The sequence below is a fragment of the Giraffa tippelskirchi genome, chromosome 1 (genome assembly GCF_054371585.1).
Source record: "Giraffa tippelskirchi isolate mGirTip1 chromosome 1, T2T-mGirTip1v1.2.pri, whole genome shotgun sequence".
NCBI lineage: Eukaryota > Metazoa > Chordata > Mammalia > Artiodactyla > Giraffidae > Giraffa > Giraffa tippelskirchi.
The window spans coordinates 191,243,759-191,261,320 of NC_137275.1; the positions used below are offsets into that span (position 1 = coordinate 191,243,759).

The 17,562-nt window shown below is 47.5% G+C and overlaps 1 protein-coding gene across 20 annotated transcripts in view; it reads left to right on the forward strand.

Annotated features, from left to right (window-relative positions):
* Nucleotides 1-17,562, forward strand: part of PTK2B (protein tyrosine kinase 2 beta) — a 151,428-nt gene that overhangs the window by 21,356 nt on the left and 112,510 nt on the right. For 8 of the 20 annotated variants that reach the window (XM_081517967.1, XM_081517960.1, XM_081517988.1 and 5 more), the window contains one exon: nt 8,819-8,938. The exons of the other annotated variants lie outside the window; for them this stretch is intronic. The gene's annotated coding sequence lies outside the window, so the exon portion shown is untranslated. The remainder of the gene's footprint in view (nt 1-8,818; nt 8,939-17,562) is intronic. 20 annotated transcript variants of the gene reach the window in all.

Sequence of the window (17,562 nt, forward strand, 5' to 3'; positions counted from 1 at the left end):
AGTAATAGTCAAAATATTAACAGCTGCTAAGGCCTAGGCAGGAGTCTAATGGGACCAGCCCATTGTGTCAGTGGTCATGGGTAACCTGGGGGGTGGATCAGGTGGGCAGTCAGGGTGCTGGGGGAGTGGACGTTTACCAGCTTGGATGGACTGCTGTGCTGTGCTAAGTCACTTCAGTGGTGTCTGACTCTTTGTGACCCCATGGACTATAGCCCGCCAGGCTCCTCTGTCCAAGGGATTTCCCAGGCAAGAATACTGGAGTGGGTTACCATGCTCTCCTCCAGGGGATCTTCCCGACCCAGGGATTAAACTCACGTCTCTTATGTCTCCTGCATTGGCAGGCAGGTTCTTTACCACTAGCACCGCCTGGGAGGCCCTCCAACTTGGATGGACTTGGATGGACTAGTCTGGGAGACTAGTCATCTCCCAGATGGACTTATCCACCAGCTTCATTGCCTTGACTCTACATAAGGCATTCAGTCCTTTATCAGGCACATGGTAGGCATCCAATAAGTGTCAGCTCTCCTTATCATTCTGTATTCACACTTACAGTTAATCTGAGCTGATGGGGAAGGAGCATTTTTTTTTTCCTGGTGATAAAGGCCTTCTTCTGAGGGGGCAGATGTCGGTTTCTCACATGGACTGTCTCACCAACACGCAATCACATACGAGACAGAATTTGCGTCTTGCCCCCAACCCGTACCCCCTACTCCTGCCGCCAGTTCACTCTGTCAGCAGCCTGTCTGGATCAGCTCTTTAGCCAACTGAAAGCCTTTCTACTCCCATGCATCAGATGCTAGAGCCTGCATGGTCACTGAAAGTGCACAGAGGGCTGACAGGAGAAAATGGTGGCTTCAGCTTCCGCGGCACTAGGCACCCAGCACAAAGCTCTGAGCCGTGTGAGGGTGTGGTGTTGGGGGAGGGGGTGCAGCTTTTTTAGTCACTCTGCCGTTTCCCAGGGTATAATTATTACTCATGATGATGGTTTGATTAAGAGAGCAGGCTGGAGACTGTGTGCTCCAATGTACTTTTTACTTAGACCTGAGGAGTGGGTTGATAGCGGTGCAAGATTTTGTCTCCAAGTGACCCTCTGGGTGGGCTGTGGGTGGGCTGCAGACCCCGCCTAGCTCTGACCTTACCCAGCACACAAGGCAGCCAGTCAGTGTGATTAGAACCAAGATCAACCACCTCCAGTGCCTTGGAAGGGAACCTTCCCCTTTTCTATCCTGGTGACCATCCACTAACATTTTCCTCCTCTTCTGTGTTCTTCCCTTTTATGTCTTGAAATTCTCCCTCACAGGACCTGGCACCATCACTGCCTAGACAAGAACTCTAGGAATCCCCTGGCCTGGTGTTGAGAGCTTGCTCCTGGGTTTAGTTCTTGTCTCATGGACTATCTCCCTTTCAATAGACCAATTCTCCCAACAACTTTGAGGGCACTCTGTTTCATGCCCCTTTTTTCTCTTATAGTCTTCCAGCTGGCTCTCTGACTCCCCAGCTGTTGCAGTCCCCCTGGGACACAGGCAGGGTGACCCATTCCAGGGCATGAGAGTGGGCTCTTGTCTGACACTTGGAAATGAATTGTCCAAGGAGACACACATGCTGACAAAGCAAGAGACTTTATTGGGAAGGGGCGCCCGGACAGAGAGCAGTAGGGTAAAAGGACCTAGGAGAACTGTTCTGCCACGTGGCTCACAGTCTCAGGTTTTATGGTGATGGGATTTGTTTCTAAGTTGTCTTCAGCCAATCATTCTGGCTCAGGGTCCTTCCTGGTGGCTCACACATTGCTCAGCCAAGATGGACATCAGCGAAAAGGATTCTGGGAGGTAGGTGGACACGTGGCATCTCCTTTTGACTTTTCCCCAACACTTCTGGTTGGAGTGGCCTATTAGTTTAAGACAGGACCTCCTGTCATAAAATAATACACACAAATGGTTACTATGGTGCCTGGTCAGGGTGGGCGGTTTCAGTCAGCGTGCTTCCCCTAACAGGCCCATTGGGAATTCTACCCCGAGTTCAGGTTTTGCTCTTCTGAGGGCATGGGTACCATTTCCCACCAGTGAAAGAACAGTCCCTCCTCTGGTTCCTGCCACATGGAGCATCACGTGTTTTTCGGGTTTCTAAATTAATGTCAATTGTCCCTCATCCACAACCCCCCAACTTCCTCTCTAGCTGTAAGTAGTCTCTTTGTTCTTCAGGAGCTTTGAGGGTGAGAACCCAGCTCCTCTCTCTTTGGCTCAGGTGTACGCTCTTCCCACTCCTATAGGTAACCAGAGATCTGATACCCTAGCACCTTCGAAGATGCCCTTACTAGCATCGGCTTACCTGTGGTTTGCTATGACACAGACACCAGGCGCCGAAACATGGCCATGCCCATTGAGGCAGTTGTGAGTGGCTGTCCCCAGCTGAAGTTCTCGAGTCCCCAGCTCAGCACTGGCAGATTGTCAGCCTGGGTGAGTGGGAAAATGGTCAGAGGTCAGCTTCTAATTGCAGTGGCTTCTCTTGGTGCAGAGCATGGGCTCTCAGGTGCCCTGGCTTCAGTGGTTGTGACTCCCAGGCTCTAGAGCGCAGGCTCAGTAGTTGTGGAGCACAGGGTTAGCTTCCCCATGGCATGTGGAATCTTCCCAGACCAGGGATCGAACCCATTCATATCTCCTGCATTGGCAGGCAGATTCCTAGCCACTGGACCAAGAGGGAATCCCCGTGGGTTGAGTCTTGATCAGTCACTTTTTTTCCTAGATGATATCGCCAGTTATGTAACCTCTCAAAGCCAGAGTTTTCTCACTTGTGACTCATTCTTGGCATTTGTTCAACATTTCTCCCCTCCTTCAGCCCCCTTGTCACTCACAGAGTATATTCTTTCCCCGAGTTTGAAGGGTTGTATCTTTCCTCAACGGGTTTGCAGTCTTCTTAGGGACATAATGAAAGTGAAAGTGTTAGTCTCTCAGTTGTGTCTGACTCTTTGAGACCCTATGGACTGTAGGCTCCTCTGTCGATGGGATTCTTCAGGCAAGAATACTGGAGTGGGCAAGCCATTCCCTTCTCTAGGGGATATTCCTGACCATAATACATAAAGATAAATAACTGTGAGACCAGATAGAGACTTTTGGTTCCATAAAGGAGGCACCAATAAAGTACAATGAGATCAGAGAACAGAGAGAATTCTTCTGTCTTGGGAGTCTGGGAATGCTTCCTGGACAAGGTGGCATTTGAAAAACTCTCAAAAGATGTCCAGAGTGTGACCCTGGAAACATGGGATAGTGGTTGTGGTCAAAGAGCATGAATAAGAGGGAGGCTGGAAGGCATGATTTGAATGACTCATTTTGGCTGGAGCCAAGAGTATCAAAGGGCAATTAAGATAAGGGTGGAGAATAAGATAAGGTTGGAACATGGTGGCTGAGGGATTGGACATGGTTCCGCAGGCTATTGGGAGCCACTGGACTTTGTTCTGAACGTGGGTAAAGGGTTAAGGATCAGGTTTGGGCACAGTGTATAAAGTAGATCAGAAAGAAGAGAGCTTGACCTGGAAAGAGGGGCATGGAGGAGTCTATATTATAACAGTTCCTGCCTCAAGGGTCTGGATAAATTCTGTGATCTGGGATGATTTGCAGGTCCTGGAGAGTGTCTGCTGGTTAGTCAGAAGCTTCTGTGTTCTCTGAGTTGAAATTGGTCCTGACGTGGATTTAAAATATGTAGCATTTATGGGAGCATCAAACTGTTTTGGTTATATAAGTAATTTGTCATTCCCCTTTATCTTCTCCTCCCTCCATGTTCTTGGTTCACACATAAGCCATTTCCCGTGGACCTCATCTTTGATGGAGATGCACTGTCATCCTGTCTCGAGATCCAGTGGCAAGCTTTGTAATGGCGGCCTTCTGGAGAGGCACACAGCTCTATCTACTGCCCCCAATCCACCCTCATCACTTCAGACAACCCTGGTTCTCTCCTCCTGCCTGATCCTCTTCCCTTGCTTCAGCTCTCCACTTCCAAGAAACTGTAAGAGATGTCCACTTGAGTAACTCATCTTCAATGCTGCAGGTTGAAAAATGAAACTTGCTGTTTTCTTACCCCTTCTGGCTCCCCTCCTCTTCACAAAGTTGTAGTTCTCCTAATCAGAAACTTTGGGTTATCTCCCCTTTCTCCTCTGCTCACATCTTACCCATCACTAATCCTGCAGATTCTTTCTTCGTGCCTCTCATTCCTTCCTCCCCCTTCCCATGCCCCTGCTCTAGTCTGAGCCATGTTACCTGATATCACCAGATGTTACCTCACCGCCTCTCCTTGCTTCTAGATTCCTCAGAAGGTCCTGTGCCTCTAGGCAGATCTGGATCCCTTACATTTACTGTTTAATGCCCTCTATAATCTCACCTCCATTTACCTTCTCTCCTAACTTCCCCATACTTTCCAAACTAAGCCCTTCACCCCAAGTAACCTGGTCTGCTTGCTGGTCCCCATCAAACCTATGCCCAAATCAAACCTCTGCCCAAATCCTCTTGGACTACCTGCCAGCACTGCTAGCCCCTTCACCCTTCTTCAATTAGACTCATCCCCCAGGGCTCAGGCCAAGCCTCACCCACTCTTCTGTCCTTCCTCCAAACTCCCTCAAATTCCAAGTGTTGGAGATTCCATCTTCCTCCTTTACACACTCATCTGGGTTGGCTCCCTGGGGCCAGATGCAATCTTTGTCCTTCTCTGTGCCAGGCTTCACAACAGCCTGTCGCAACAGAGAGAGGACTGCATTCTCCATGTCCACCCACCATCCCCTACCCCTTCCTCCCCCATCCCCTGAAGTCAGGATGCTATCCTGGCCTCTCAGGGAATGTGCAGGTTTTCCAGAGCCCAGAGAGAGGGAGTGGGTGATTTAGAGCTTGATAATCCCTTTGTTGAGCTGCTCCTGTCTCTAAGCCATTGGGTCCTTGCTTTCTTTTCCCTCTCATCTTCCTGCTTATTGAAATCATCCTAGCCAGGCTGAGTGACAGTAGAAAGTCAGGGAGTAGGAAAAAAGACCAGAAGCTCTGGTCAAGGGTGAAGTCACTTTGGGGATACAGGAGAGATTTGCAAGGCACAGGTTGGCAAAGTGATTGGTTCAGGAGTACGTACATGGTGGTAATGAGAATCTCACTTAAGATTCGGGCTTTGGATGCTGGAAAAAGAGTCGCTCCTCCACTGAGAGCCTGAGTGATAAGGAGATCCTGAGTGATGAGAGCCAGTTTTTAGCCACTTGGACTTCCACCCACCTGTGCACAGGCCTGGGGCTTGTCGTGGTGGCTGCAACAGAGCTGTCCAGAGGGTGGCTCTCCGTGGTCCCCAGAGTGGACCTCTTCCCTCTTTCTCTACCTGACTCTGTCTAGAAAAACTCTTCCTGCACCTGTTTGCTAAACGCTTAGCAGCCAGGCTGGTTTACTCCTGGGGAGAGGTGTGGGGACAAAGAGCTCTGCCCAGGGAGCAGACCCAGGAAGTGGCTGCTCAGTCACCTCCCTGTCACTTGACCTTGGGTGAGTCACTTGGGTGGGCCGCTTAAAGCCTCAGGGTTTTTATTTGTACTTACAGTAAGGGGGTTTGGGAGTTAACCAGAGGATATCTTCTTCTACATGGATCTTAGGGGAAAGCCCAGTGTGTAAACCAGGTCACAGTAGATCTTCCCAAAGTTCAAGCAGGGAGGGCAGGTCCCTCCATGCATCTCGAGGGGCCCAGATCATCTGGGATCCTCTCCAGGCCTCCAGTTCCTGAGGTCCTCATTGTTTATGTGTCTAAACACACAGACAGTGGACAGTGGGTCTAGATTCAGGTGCATTCAGTGAAGAATGAACTCAAAGTAAGGAATGCAATCTGGGGCATGGCGTGTGTACTACAGGAGCTGAGTGGGGATTGCATACATGAACACCCTTGAAGAAGATGCATAATTTCCACCTCTGAGGAAATGCACATTTTGTTTGTTTGTTTGTTTTTTAATAAATTTATTTATTTTAGTTGGGGGCTAATTACTTTACAATATTGTAGTGGTTTTTGCCATACATTGACATGAATCAGCCATGGGTTTACATGTGTTCCCCATCCTGAACCCCCCTCCCACCTCCCTCCCCACCCCATCCCTCTGGGTCATCCCATTGCCCCGGCCCTGAGCATTTGTCTCATGCATCAAACCTGGAATGGTGTTCTGTTTCACATATGATAATATACATGTTTCAATGCTATTCTCTCAGAACGTCCCACCCTCACCTTCTCCCTCAGAGTCCATAAGACTGTTCTATGCATCTGTGTCTTTTATTCTGTCTCGCATATAGGGTTATCGTTACCATCTTTCAAATTCCATATATATGCATTAGTATACTGTATTGGTGTTTTTCTTTCTGGCTTACTTCACTCTGTATAATGGGCTCCAGTTTCATCCATCTCAATAGAACTGATTCAAATGTATTCTTTTTAATGGCTGAGTAATATTCCATTGTGTATATGTACCACAGCTTCCTTATCCATTCGTCTGCTGATGGACATCTAGGTTGCTTCCATGTCTTGGCGATTGTAAACAGTGCTGCAATGAATATTGGGGTACAAACGTCTCTTTCAATTCTGGTTTCCTCGGTGTGTATGCCCAGCAGTGGGATTGCTGGGTCATATGGCAGTTCTATTCTCAGTTTTTTAAGGAATCTCCACACTGTTCTCCATAGTGGCTGTACTAGTTTGCATTCCCAACAACAGTGTAAGAGGGTTCCCTTTTCTCCACACCCTCTCCAGCATTTATTGCTTGTAGACTTTTGGATAACAGCCATTCTGACTGGTGTGAAATGGTACCTCATTGTGGTTTTGATTTGCAGGAAATGCACATGTTTATGAGAAGGAAGTCCAAAGCTTTCATCTAAGCTCCAAGGAACCTATGGTACCCCTCCACCAAATATTAAAAATGACCCACAGGGTTTTGTAATCAATTTTATAGATTTTTAAAGAAATGATCTCCAACTTAAGCTCTGTTTTAATTCAGGTGAACTAGGCTGTAAGCTCTGTGGACGTCAGAACACAGGTCTCAGCGTTTGTACTGAGAGTTAGATGGACAGGTGGTGTTTGATACACAGTTGGCATTTGATACATACATGTTTCATGCCTGGGCACATGTGTCTCTCAATAAGGAGGGTTGTGTACAGCAAAGCTAATGTAAATATGTAAACATTTCAAAATGGGCTTCCCAAGTGTCTCAGTGGTAAAGAATCCGACTGCCAATGCAGGAGATGCGGGTTTGATCCCTGGGTCAAACCCTGAGTCAAATCCCTGAAGGAAGAAAAGGCAACACAATCCAGTATTCTTGTCTAGAGAATCCCATGGACAGAGGAGCCACACAAACGTTTCAAAATATTTAATGTATAATTTTAGAGACACACATTTTAAAGCACTTGCTATTTATATAAAATAATATATTACATTTAAAGTATGGCTTTTCCCCAACTCTCCCTGTTTACAAAACAGTCAACATTTCACTCACATCTTGACACCAGTGTCCTTCTCTTCACTTTTTGAATCAGCTCTCTGTGTTGTGGCCTTTATCACCATCCCAACAGTCTAAAGAGAGCTGGCTATTTCTTATAAACACAGAAGATGTTTGTATGTTTTTTAGTAACAGCCTTTTGGAGATAGAACTCATATGCTATAAAATTCATCCTTTTAAAATAGACAATCTGATGAATTTTGGATCTACAGAGTTGTGTAGCCGTCATAGCTGTCTAATTGTATGACATTTGTATCACTCTCTAAGAAACCTCATCCTGTCAGTGGTCACTCGTCATTCTCCCCTCCTCCCAGTCCCTGGCAACCACTAATCTACTTTCTGTTTTTATAGATTTGTTTATTCTGGACATTTCATATAAATGGAATCATATAACATCGTAGGTCTTTTTGTGACTGGCTTCTTTCACTTACAGTAATGTTAAAGTTTATCCATGCTGTAGTGTGTATTCGTCCTTCATTCCTTTATATTTTCAGTTAATAGTCCATTATTTGTATCTTCCACATTTTAGTTAACCGTTCATCAGTTAATGAACGTTTGAGTTGTTTCTACTTGTTCAGCATTATGAGAAATGTTGCTGGGAACATTCATGTACAAGTTTTTGCATAGACTTACATTTTCATTTCTCTTAGTTATAAACCCAGAAGTAGAATTACTGGGTCATGTGATAACTACATTTACCATTTTGAATAATGGCCAAACTGCTTTCAACAGCAGCTGCACCATTTTATACTCCCATCAGCAATGTGTGATGGCTTCCATTCATGGAACTCTTGTTATTGTCCGTAATTTTGATTTTAGGCAACCTAGAAGCCATGAAGTGGTACTCTGTCATGGTTTTCATTTGCATTTCCCTAATGATTGATGTTGATGTTGAGCATCTTTTCATGTGTTTATTGACCATTCATACAGCACTTTGGAAAAATGTTTAATCAAACCCTGTAGAAGATATTTCTTTTCGATGTCTAGAGCATAACTACTTAGTGCATTGCTTTTTGAAAAATGGTCTTTTACAAAATTCAGCACTTGTAATTATGAGGCTGTACCCCCAAACAAAGGTTCTGAATCTATATTATAGTACTATAATATGGAGATAAAACATTAAAAACATACTGTAAGTGAAATCTATATTATAGTCCTGTACTTCTTTTCTAAAACAGTGTTATCAGGTGACCTTTGTAAATAGCCCAAATTAACATTTATTGTAGTGGCGTCAAACTAATATGTTTTCCCAGCTTGTTCAAAATAGGGTGATTGTGAAAGCAGACCATAAAATGAAAGAGTCTGTAAGGACTAGAATACAAACTTCTTGTTTTCTGACAGATACTTTGGGGAAGGAAAGAGCACACATGATATTTAAAAATAGATGATGACCGAATGGATGGATGGATGGACAAATAACTTTAGGAATGAATGAATGAACAAAGGAAGGAATGCAAGCTGGTGAGTAGTCAATCAAGCAGCCACACCAATCTGGCCCCTTTCATTTCTTTATTCTCATGGCGAAAACCAGAACTGGTCTTTCATATATACTCTATAGCATCATATATAAATTATTAATTTTTTTTGAAAACTTGTAGTTCCAAGTTGGAAACAAGACACTAGATTTTTTGTTGTCTGATAGTCTTTCTCACCTTCTTTAAATGGGAGAACCAAAGTCGGCCTGGTTTCTGAAAGCGGTTGAAAAACCAAAGACCATGTAACAGGACTGCATGGTTGAGGGCTACGCATTGGTGGAGCAGGACCTTTAGGGATGTGACGTGGTACAAGGATTTTCTTGGGTTTGCCCTGATCAGGCTCCAAATCCACCACTAGTCTTCCTACTAGCGTGAGGACTTGGGGTGTCTAGCCCTGGAGGCTTCTCTCCCTTGCTTCTCGGGGGTGGGATGGTCTGACCATCTCACAAACCACATTCCCTGGTGATTCACCAGCAGGCTCCTCAGAGAGAGGCTGCCCCTTCCATACTTCCCTTCTGGTCTTCTCTTAAGACACATGTGAGCTGGAGCATATAGCCCTCCTGGGGTTGGAGTATTGCTGCTGCTGCTGCTGCTCAGTTGTGTCTGACTCTTTTGACTCCAGGGGCTGTAGCCCACCAGGCTCCGCTGTCCATGGGATTCTCCAGGCAAGAATACTGGTATAGGTTGTCATTTCCTTATCCAGGTGATCTTCCTGACCCAGGAATTGAACCCATATCTCCTGCATTGCAGGCAGATTCTTTGCTACTGTGCCACCTGGGATGCCCAGGTTTGCTATAAGAGTGAGGGAGGGAAAGAGGAAGATTGACTGACAGGAGGACCAGAGTGGAAGCTGTGGCCAGACGTGTGAAGAAGTGACAGACAGGGATGGAAGCTTGAGGGGTGGCTTTTAGAGGCCCGGACCCCAGAGAGGAAATCAGTGATGGATGAGACTGCTCTTTAGAAAGACCTTCACAGCAGCCAAAGAGGGACAGCCACAGCGTGGCCAGTTTGGGAGGCTGTGAACAGCTCAGGGATCCTGGACCCAGCAGGACTGTAGTTCTGCTGGAGTGTGTGTGGTTGGAATTGGGATCGGAGAACAAGGGTGATGACGGGAAGTGTTGATGGGACCTGGTTCCTCCTTCCTTTACAGATGGTGGTCCTAAGGGAAATGGGGGGCACTTCTGGTAAATCAGGCAAAGACTAGGTCCCTTCCCACCACTTTATTTTCTTTTAAAGGTATATTTTTTTATTTTTAAAGTCCTTATTGAATGTGTTACAATATTGCTTCTGGTTTATGGCCTTTGTTGTTTTTTTTTTTGCCACGTGGGATCTTAGTTCCCTAACCAGGGATCGAACCTGTAACCCCTGCATTGGAAAGTGAAGTTTTAACCACTGGACTCCCAGGGAAGTCCCTCCACCACTTAGTCCATTCCTAGGCAGGGTCCCAGCATCCTCCAGTGGCAGCTAATCCTTACTTCTTTGCTGAGGTGGGACTGAGTCTAAGCTCTCTTCCCTTCTCCCACTCCCCATGTGATTGTTTATCTTGATGTTAAACCTCTGCAAGGAAGGAGAGTCTGTATTCTTCCTCCTTGAAGTGCTGTTTCCCTCTTTAAAGATGTGAGATCAGTGGGAGTGTTATGTGGTGAATCTGAAGCCCAGCTCCTCATCACTCAGTACCAGCCTTGGGCCAGGTGATAGGCAAGATGCCAGGGTTACAAGGGTGCACAAGAGAGCATCCTCAAGATGAAAGAACCATGCAAGAGCCGCAGTAAAACCAGATGGGCTGCAAGATGATGGCCAAACGCTGTAGATACACAAAGCCCAGAGCCACCCACGTTATTGGGGAAGGCTAACAATGCTATACTGTTGAGGTGATGCTAGGAAGGGTTTTGAAGAATGGATAGGAGTGTACCAGGCAGAGAAAGGGCAGGGAGGCTTCCCCACCAGGCAGAGACCACAGCAAATTTAAAGACAAGACATCAAAGAGTATGGATGGTCTGGGAAGCTGTGAACAGCTCAGGGAGGCTGGAGCTGGCTGGACAGCAGTGAGAATAAAGCTGGAGGGATACAGAGAGGCACTTTATAATGCTCGCTTGGCACTGGACTTTGTTCTCCAGCAACAAGAAGCAACAAGAGAGATAGGAGAGTGTGTCTATAGGATGTGTAGCCATAGGAGTTTTCCAGCAAGGAAGCGAGCCAGATTTTTGTTTTGGGAAAGAGGACTCTGGCCCCAGATCAGAGTGGCTCTTGCGCCAACTGCAGACAAGGATTGGCTCAGAGAACTGTAGACAGGCATTTCTGGGGCATTACCATAGCTGGCAGCAGCGCCATGCCAATGGCCCGGAGTTCCCATCGTCAGCTTGGGTGTCGCAGCTCCCCACACCACTGGCTGGCCAGAGACGGTGGTGGTGAGGGCTGGCCCACAGGGCTGCCTCTGAGAAAGAGCCTGCTCCTCTTTTCCTTCACCTGGACATCCATCCTCATGCAGTGAGGAGGGGGCTGAGTGGACAGAGAGGGGCTTGGCCAGGGGAAGGGGAACCAGCCTGCCTTCAGTGGGCAGGTGCAGTGGGTGAGACTCAAGCTGTAGGAACGGGGAATCTAGGAGAGGATGCCTGCTACAAAGCAAGGGGGACACCCAACATCCTTGCTGGCTCCTCCAGTTGGAATAGGGAGTCCCACAGGTATTATGGGATGTATAGTATATTCAGGGCTTCCCAGGTGGCGCTAGTGGTAAAAAAAAAACCTGCCTGCCAATGCAAGAGACATAAGAGACGCAGGTTTGATCCCTGGATTAGGAAGGTCCCCTGGAGGAGGAAATGGCAAGCCACTCCAGTATTCTTGCCTGGAGATTGAATCCCATGGACAGAGGAGCCTGGTGGGCTACCATCAATAGGGTCGCAAAGAGTCAGACATGACTTGAAGAGATTGAGCATGCTCGCACACATAGGATATTCAGGACCGGAAGACTCTGGGGGGGTGGGGTGGGCAGAGGGATTTGTCACAGGATAGAAGCTCACACTCTGCCTCCCCCGGGCCCCCCTCCTTCCAGCTCTTGGCTGTACCCTCCACTTATGCCAGGCACATGTTATCTTGAGATAAAATTATTTTTTCACAAGTACACGCCTTGTTCAATGGAATGGGGGGAGGCGGAGACCTCACCTCCTGCCCCTGTGTCTCCCGACACTATTCCAGCAAATGTCAGGCTACAAAACTCGTGCTCAGTAAACGCTTGTACAGACAGAGGAGGTTTTAGGGAAGAGAGCAGAGGCAAAAGTGCTTTATTTAGAGATGGGTTCCAATACTGGTGAAAATGAGGGACATCAGAGGAGTTCAGATAAAGCAGGATGTGAAAAATCTCACCAGCTGCTGAAAGAGACAAGTGGGCAGAGGACTTCCTGACCCTGGGACACGTGTACCTCGGAGAACTTTCAGGGCGGAAGCAACCTAGGTCCTCCAGCGGAGCAGACAGTGGTGCTGATCAACCTCAGAATCAGCTGGAGAGCTTTCAAAAGCACAAACAACTGGGCTCCAACTCCCTCTGCATTTCTGACAGATTTAGAAGTGATGGTGGTGCTGCTAGCCTGAAGACCACTCTGTGTGTTGTGACCACTCTGCTACTTGGGGTGTGTCTTAGAGCTCCCCTGGAACCCCTGTGTCTGTCTGCAGTCAGACCCACACAGACATATCTTCCCTCTTTTGGTTTTGCTCTGTTTTGTCCTTAATGCTCCCCAAATGGTTCTGATGCCCACCAAGGTTGAAATACCTACTGCGTCTCCACAGACTTTGACATGTCGCCTTTCCTGTCCACAGCCCCCACCTGGCTTCAGCTCACCATCCTCTCTATTCCCAACACCCTCTTCCTGACTCTGCTAGCACTTTCTTCCCACCTTGTTTTGTCATTTATTATGTGTGTGCCCTCTGTCTGAGTCAGTGCGGGTGGCCATAACAAACTCAACTGAGTGGTTTAAACAGCAGTCCTTTATCTTCTCATGGGTCTAGAGGCTGGGAGGCTGAGGTCAGGCTGTCAGCACAGTTGGTTTCTGGTGAGGACTGTCTTCCTGCCTTGGAGATGGCCACCTTCTTGTGTGTCCTTTCTTGCTTTATCTTTGGTGGGTGTGTGTGTATAAGAAAGAGGGAGAGAGAGGAAGAGGGAGAAAGAGAGAGGGAGGGAGGAGAGCACTCTCCGGTCTCTCTTCCTCTTCTTATAAAGACATTAATTCCATCCAATCGGGGCCCACCCTTACAACCTCCTGCGTATGTGCTAGGTTGCTTCAGTCACATCCCACTCTTTGTGACCCCGTGGACTGCAGCCCACCAGGCTCCTTTGTCCATGGGATTCTCTAGGCAAGAATACCGGAGTGCGTTGCCATGCCCTTATTCAAGGGATCTTCCTGACCCAGGGATCGACCTCATGTCTCTTACATTGGCAGGCAGATTCTTTACCACTAGAACCACCTGGGAAGCCTCTCAAGACCTTATTTATCCTTAATTACTTCCGTAAAAGCCTTATCTCTAAATACAGTTGCATGAACCATTAGGGCTTTCACATAAGGATGGGGTGGGGTGGATGGGCGGGGACAGTGGGAAGGCCTCTCTGTCCATAACAGGAAACACTCTGTCCATAACACTGTCTTTCCCAATTAGACTGGAAACCTGGGAGATCACAGGCATGGTGCCCATGTGCCCCTCCGTGGGTCTGTAGAGGACTAACTCAATCTGTGTTTGCTGAATCACACTGAGTGTCTGAAAGAAACCAAAACAAACTGAGACATGTTTTCTTTGGCCTTCCCTAGGCCCCCGTTCTTGAAAGACTGAGGTGATGGTGAAGAGAAGGCATTTGCTGAACCCCATCCGCGAGCTGACATGGCCGGGTCCCAGCACTGTCGATGGGCTCATCAGCCTTGAAACTAACTTGATTACTAATCTGTATCACTCAGGGAACTACCACCCCCAGAGCTGTATTAAGAATGTTTTTCTCAGGCAAAAAAAAAAAAAATGTGCTGTCTTTGGCATTCAAGGCAGCCTCAGGAATTTCTTTTTGTGATTGATTCTTCTCTCTCTGTGTGTTTTTTTTTTTTGCTCCTTCCTGTATGCCTTCCAGATCTCTCAGGTGACATATAACCAAGCCCCACGCTGCCCTCTCAACACTCAAAAACCTTCCCATCATTGTTGCCTTCCTCCAACACTGTCTTGCAGTTCTCGCTAAGAGAACTCACTACTTTCCAGTGGAGCTGCTGAGGTTCACCGGGAGTTTGGTCTGCCTGCCCTGAGGCCCCCTCGTGAATCACAGAAGCCCCGGGTGACCCGCATACGTCTCTGGGACCACTGCCTTTTGCTGTTTATTCACGACTGTCTAATGACAGGTGACTCAATGATAAAGAACCCACCTGCCAATGCAGGAGACTCAGGTTCGATCTCTGGGTCGAGAAGATCCCCTGGAGAGAAGGAAAGGCAACCCACTCCAGTATTCTTGCCTGGAGAATCCCATGGACAATTCTACCTGGAGAATCCTATAGCCTAGCTGGCTATAGTTCATGTGATCGCAACAGTCAGACACAACTGAGCGACTAAACAACAACAAATGACAAAGTCAGCCAGGAGGAGACCACGGTTTGCAGGGGGTGCCCTTGGTAATCCTTCTACAAGCTGTACATTATTCATTAACCTTGTCCCCTGCCTTCTGGCCTTTCCCCTCTGTTTTATTCCTCTGAGAGCTGTGACTAAGTTAAAAATGGCCTCAGGTTGGAGAATGGGCTCCCAGACTCTGTTCTTGACCCCATCTTTCACTTCTTAGGAAAATGGCAAGCATATCAGCTGCCTTATTTGTGTGCCACCACCCCCCACCACTCCAAATCCTCCCCTCCCCAGCCCCCACCCGCTCCCCAGCACAAGCTTGGGTCTGACATTATTGCTCCCTTAAACATGGGGCAGTTGAGTTTCCCAAGGAGGCAGAGGTTCACCCAGCTTGCACACAAACAGTGACAGTCCATCAGCGAGCACCGTTGGTAACAGGAAGGAACAGTGGTCTGCATCCTGTGCCCAAGGTGTGGCTCCTTACACCCCAGCCATGTGGTCGCTAATCATCAACTTTCCTCCCAGCCAAACAGTCATCAAGCTAGTGCTTCCCTTAAACGGATACTACAGAGATTAAAGAGACATAATATGTTTATGTATGTAAAGCACTCAGCCTGGGTGCAGGGCATGTAACAAGTACTCCATTCATGAGCAGTTGCTCTTATTAATGGCACCTATGATTGGAAGACAGAAGTAGGTGTAACTGAAGTGTCTCCCAGGGCCCTTGCTCCTCACCTGTCTGGTCACGGTTGACAGAAACCCTAGTTCCATAGCCCATGCCTGCCCATGATCTCTGCCAGTTTTAGATTCACTTCCTTGTGCCTCTGGTCACCTCTGTGCCATCAGGTCTTGTTCTGTCACATCACCCCAAGGCCCAGAACTCAGCCCCCTTCCCCAGTTCTCTACACACAAATCCTACAACGTTCCCTTCGTTCTCTGGTCTCCTCCCACCCCACCCCTTCCATTCATTGTCTCCATTCTTTCCCAACACAGTGAACAAAGCATACCTGCCGGGATTCCCTGAGCTTCACCTTCTAACTCCAGTGATGCAGTAGAGTGTTATCTTAGTCCATTTGATAGCTAAAACAAGATACCATAGATTGAGTGGCTTATCAGTAGAAGAAATGTATTTCTCACAGTTCTGTTGCCCGGAAGTCCAAGATTAAGGCACTAGCAGATTCTATGTCTCATGGGCACCTGCTTTCTGGTTCATAGACAGAAGTCTTCTCGCTGTGTCCTCACATGGTGGAAGGGGCAAGAGATCTCTCTGGGGTCTCTTGTCACGAAGGCCCCACCTTCGTGAACTCATCATCTCCCACCTCCTAGTACATCACCTTGTGAGTTAGGATTTCAACATATGGATTTGGGAGGAACACAAATATTCAGACCATAGCAGACATATTTCTAAGTAACTACAGCTTTATTCCTGGAGGAATTCTGTTACCCTCTCCTAAGGGAGTAGAGATCTCATCATTCTTTTTATTGATTGATTGATTGCTTTAGCAGTATCGGGTCTTAGTTACAACCAACAGGATCTTTGTTGCATCATGCAAGATCTTTCCTTGCAGCACACAGACTCTCTAGTTGTGGCCTATGGGCTCAGTACTTGTGGCACGTGAGCTTAGTTCCTCCACGGCATGTGGAATCTTAGTTCCCAGACCAGGAATTGAACCCTCGTCCAGTGCATTGCTAGTCTGATTCTTAACCACTGGACCACCAGAGAAGTCCCTCTATATTCTTTACATGTGTTTAAACAAACACAAAATGTTGCCACATCCTGCCAGCAGGACCCCAAACTTGATGTCTGGGGAGCCGAAATGGTGAAGAAGGCCACATCGGACAGCTGCCCATGGCTGGGGACAGAGCAGTCAGAGAATAGAGATTATGAAATAGATGCCCACTCCCTGTGAAGGTAAACTGAGCCTGGTTGGGGTGTTTACTGCTCGTGAAGGGTGGCAGACTGCAGACTGGACATTCTGGCAATGAGACCTGTTAACCCCCACATGGACTTCCTGATCAAACAAGTCAACAAGAGAGAGAGAGGTTCTGTTAGATATGGATGAGTCAGACTTGGAAAATCGAACCAAACCTAAGACAGGGTTGATGCATCCCAGGGCGGGTGAGTCAGATGAAAATGTAGAAACAGCTGCCATGGAGGGGCCAGGAGCCCATGACCCTGGAGGTCTCAGCGAGGACTCCAGGCTGTGGTATGGAATTTTGAGAAGCAGGAGAGGCTCAGGGAAGCACTAAGCCTGTCCCACTTACTCCATCACAGGGGTCCAAATTCCTAGTCCCCCAAAGTGCTATTTGCTCTCAACTTTTACCCAGAAGGGGATTCCCTGATAGCTCAGTTGGTAAAGAATCCACCTGCAATGAAGGAGACCCTGGTTCAATTCTTAGGTTGGGAAGATCTGCTGGAGAAGGGATAGGCTACCCACTGCAGTATTCTGGCCTGCAGTATTCCATGGACAGTATAGTCCATGGGGTTGCAAAGAGTCAAACGCAATTGAGTGACTTTCACTTCACTTCCCTTTTTTTGCCAGAAGCGCTGTTTCGTCCACCCAAATGCTCCTCAACCCCACATCTCACTCTTTTTATTCACCCTTTGAAATTCTACTCATCTTTCCCCCACACCACTCCTGAGGGGGCCTTCCTGAGTTCCTCTCGCCCATCTTCAGAGTGAACCGCCCTATGCTCACTGGTCTCCCAGCTCACAGCCTTGGGTGACAGTGGGCATTCCCCTCCTTCCTACTTCCAGCGAACTCTGTAAAATAATCTAACCTGTTTTCCAAGCCACTCTCAGCCCTATCTAGTGGCTTCAAGTGTCTGGAATGCAGTAAGGTCTCCACAAATCTTTTAGAAATCCATGCAATGAAATTCTGAAATTTCAGTTTCAACTGAAAGTCTGGTCACTCAAGACCACGTTTGGTGTCATGGGCAGTTGGCCCTCATGGAGTTTCCACCTCCCACTTGCAGATGGGGAAGAAAGAGCTCAAGAAGGAGGTTCTGTGGATCCTTATTTCTACTCTATTCTTA